We start from the raw sequence: 4,727 nt of genomic DNA on the forward strand, positions 1-4,727 counted from the left end.
TAGTGCCACATTTATCATTGGTTGACATCGTAGTGTCATAACATCCAACTCGGTCACTCTCAATGTATGTGGTCAAGCATAAAGAAGATGCATTGTTCAAAGTCATTGAAGGTAATGAAAGGCACACATCATTGCATGCTATTGTGGAGTGACAAGACATTGTATAAACCCAGAGATGGTACTGCAAGGAAAAGTAGATGGGATGTGTTACTTTTATTGAGAACCCGGTTGGCACTAGACCTGCTGTCAAGGTTTGGTCAAAGCATGGGGGTATGTTAGAAAAACAGTCTCCCTGGGGGGTTGCACTATTAAGGCCTTGATAGAGGTTTGCTTATTGCTGGTGTATCATATCTAGTTTGGGAGTAGTCTTGTTTCTTCTGTGAGAAGAGGAAAGATGAGAAATTCTATATGTAAAAATCTTGAATGCTGTTAAAAAAGAGTAGAGAGTAGAGTCTTGGGGGGTGAGGTATGCCAGATTTTGAACAGTTAATATAAATAAATATTAAATGACTAAACAAAATTGAAGTAGAGATAATTAGCTCATGGGATAACCACCATGCACTAGTAGCTAATGAGTTCTAATCCCTTTTTTGTTGACGTGGGAAGGGCATCAGATTCTAGGGTTTGCGATAACCTATTAAAATGGCTTGGATCGCAGCCCGATTCTGTGTGTTTGTAGAGCCGGTGATGATGCATCTTCAATTTGAGTTGCGGTGTGGTTGCGGGGTCTCCGGATTTATCAGGGAGAACCTACCTTGCATTGCCGCCGCATCTCTGTGAGCTAAATGTTTCTCTCTGAGGCTCCCTTATCCTTACTTCTACAATTAGGACATGGTCGGTTTCACACCCTGCACGTTTCGTGTGCTAATTTCATAATAGTACTTGGTCTAATCGGTTTTTCAATGGTTGTTAGCTTCCCTGCTCTTCTTAGACTTGGAAGTGTGGCCTAAGGGTGATGCAAAAATGTGATGGGTGTTCTCGCTTCATTTTATAGACTCTTATGTCTATTGCGCACATAAAGAGGAGTATAAAGGAGGGTAAAATAAACGGGCATTCTGAAGTTCGGTGTACCTTTCAAGATGACACTTTTCTTGATTTTTTGAAATTTTAAGCGATCCCTAGTCGGTGTTGCAAATCCTATCATCCATTGTCAATAATCGTCAAGCACAAAAAGGTTGAGTAAGCAGGAGCCTCTGCCAGCTAAGTCAAATGGAAAGAGAGGGATGGAGCCTCTAATAGTAAAGTGAAATGTGAGTTGAGGATGGCAAAGGTTGGATTGAGCAAGGGGGAACAAAGATGTGTTAGATTGTAGGAAGATGTTATTGGATTGTGCCCTATGAACTATCAGGTGTACTAAGGACAGAAGGACAGAAAGATAATGGACAGAAAAAGATATTGTTGGCATCTTCCAAAGAAGCGAACGAAAGTGAGGGATGGTGTAGTGGAGATTGGATATATAGTAGGAGGGAGTAGTAGGGAGGAGGATGATCTATAAGCAAAATACTGATGTAACACGGAGCCTCTAGTAGCAAAGTGAATTGTAAAGAGAAAATTGTTGAGAGAGAGAGATAGGATCTTTGGAGGGGGGAGGGAAGAAGACAGATATGTATTGGGACGTAGTAGGTTGGAGGTGTGTCTTAACCTAGGTTGGAGGTGTGTCTTAACCAAACGAGTGATTACATGGAGTCTCTAGTAACAAATTGAAATGTAAAGAGAGATTTGATTGAGGGGTAAAGATGCATATATATATCGTCTCCTGCAAGCTAATCTCTCGTACTTTAAACACCTCCTCCTATAATCAGGACCTATATACATATGTATATATATGTATATATATCCTCTCGCACAAGCTAATCTTTCTCCCTTCAAACACTTTCCTCCTTCAGTCACGTGTCTCTCTCCCTCTATCTAATAGTCCAATCTCTCCCTCACCCGTCAATCAATTCTCTCTTTACATTTCAATTTGTTGCTAGAGACTCTCGTAATCACCTATTTGGTTGAGGATATATATATGTGTGTGTGTATATATATATATATATATATATATATATATATATATATATATATGTATATATGTCCTCTTCCACAAGCTAATCTTTCTCCCTTTAAACACTTTTCTCTTACTATCATGTGTTTTATATTTGTATATATATATATTTATAGAGAGAGAGAGGGAGGAGGGGGGGGGGGTGGGAAATAAGATAGATACTTATTGAGACGTGGGAGGGAGTAGTGTTTCCACTCATAAAAGTGATTACATGCAATTTAGCAACAAATTGATCTTGAAATGTAAAGAGGCATTTAATTGAGGGGTGAGGGAGAGAGATATTTGTAGGAGGAAAATGGTTGAAGGGAAAGAGATTAGCTTGTGAGGCTTATACATATATGTATAAGCAAGGAGGAGGGGAGTGAGGGAAGGAGGAAAATAGATAATTAATGAGATGTGGGAGGGAGGAGGTGTTCTTCACGCAAAAAAGTGTGTATGCAATATATTTATAGGCAAGGAGGAGGGGAGTGAGGGAAGGAGGAAGATAGATAATCAATGAGATGTGGGAGGGACGTAAAAAAGTGTGTATGCAATGTATTTATGGGGAGTGAGGGGAGGAGAAAGAGAGATAATCAATGAGATGTGGGAGGGAGGAGGGGAGTGAGGGAAGGAGGAAGATAGATAATCAATGAGATGTGGGAGGAAGGAGGTGTTCTTCATGCTAAAAAGTGTGTATGCAATCTCTAGCAACAAATTGACCTTGAAATGTAAAGAGAGACTTATGATTGATGTGTGAGGTAGGAATTTGACTATTAGATAGAGGGAGAGAGATATTTGATCGCAAGAGGAAAGTGTTTAAAGGGAAGGATTAGCTTTTGGGATATATATATACATGAATGTGGGAGGGGAAGAGAGAGATTGGGTTATGGGAGGGAGAAAAACATATTTATATATTGGAGTGGGACGGGGAGAAGGAATGGGTTTTATTGGATTGTAGAAGGGAGAGGAGAGGAAGAGAGAAATTGGATTGTGAGGTGGAAAGATATATTAGGTTGTGGGAAGAAAGGTGGGAGTAAGTTTGAATGTAACTTGTGTATGGCACTCTTTTACAAGGCTTTTGTATTGAATGTGGGAACATCAAATATTTTCAAAGTAGGGTTTGAATGTGACTTGTGTATGGCACTCTTTTACAAGGATTTTGTATTGAATGTGGGAACATTAAATATTTTCAAAGTAGGGTCCGGCATGGGGAGAGACTTACTAATTAAAAGATATCATCAATCTCATAGTCAGATGTGATAAAGGGCTTGCAAGAAAGCAATCGACTAGGTTGATGCATGATCTCAAAGTGTTTGTAAAAGTTGATATTTGGCATATCTTTGAGAGTGATCAATGTGTGGTTGTGGAAGTATTTGACCATGTCATAAAGGTCTGTCTGCCAACAAAAGTTGGGACCTTCATTCCGATCGAAGAACATCTTGTCTGTTGGTTCTTGGTGGGCACCTTCTCAAGAATGCAGATGATGAGCTAGAAGAATCGGCATGTGGCGACTATAGTAGCGGGGTCGAGGACTTTGGTGTAGTAAAGATCATTAAAGTTATTCATTCAGAGTCACATCTCCATGGTGGTGAGGAGTGTGGGACCGAATGATTCAAGGATGAAGTCATGGATGCATTTAATGAGGTGGTAGGGTTGGGGGAGAAGATCTAGGCTTTAGGATTGAACGATAGAAGAGTAGGTATTTCCATGGAGGATGGTGCATTCCATATGGATGATGACAAGCAGCACTGATCGTGTGCGAAACCTTAACCAACTTATACTTTTTGTTACCTATTAGTGATAAGGTTTGTACTAGATGGATCTGTTTATCCTTCTTTCCCTTGTCAAAGGTTTTATTTTTAGTTTTTTCCCCTTCCATAGATTGATTGAGAGGGTTATGAATGGGGGGTAGAGTTGGAATGATTGGGATGGTGAGTGAGTTGGCTCCTAGGGGGATTTACTGTGTTGCTCAAACTGTCAAAAGGGGGGGCTTGATTGGCTTGTGGGACGTCTTCTCTGGAAGACCGGTGGTGGTCCTAGTTTCCTTATTCTAATAATTCATCAAGGTTGTCCTCTTTATCATTAGGCTTATGGCTTTGGAAAAAAGCAAAGGCCTTCTTTCAGTCATCCACGGAGATGTTCTACGGGCAAGCCAGATGGATGATATTAATGGTGGCTTTGGTAAGTGTAGTCAATATGATATAGTCAAAGGAGGATACTTTAAGGGTTGTATTGGTTATTGGGCATGTTACAAAGTTGACAAAAAGTAGGCTTAACTACACAGAACAAGGGTATTCATGGCTATCATGGTCAAGTGAAGTGAATCGGCATGGATGGGGAAGTGAAGGCCAGTAGCGTGAGGTCGAGGAAATGATCTTCCTTGGTAGAGAGTGTAGAGTTCACGAACAGGTGGCTCCAATTGGCAAGATTGGACATTGGCAGATGGGATCCAATGGAGTATAAGAGTGTGGTGTCCAACACTGAGATGGCTTAGTTGAATAAGAAAAGGGTGGAAAGGGTGGGTTGCCATACTATATTGATGGGGGCTAAGATGGTGTGAAAGGTAGGGATTGAAATGGGGTCTTATAAAAAGATATTGAATTGAGGTAAGTAAAGGACCATGGTTTGATTGGTGAAGGTAAGGTTATCAACAAGAGATCAGTTTATGGTGGGAAAGGTGTCGAGGTCAATAGCCCACGAG

This window comes from Cibotium barometz, chromosome 4 (genome assembly GCF_041138505.1).
Source record: "Cibotium barometz isolate CiBa-2024 chromosome 4, ASM4113850v1, whole genome shotgun sequence".
Lineage (NCBI taxonomy): Eukaryota > Viridiplantae > Streptophyta > Polypodiopsida > Cyatheales > Cibotiaceae > Cibotium > Cibotium barometz.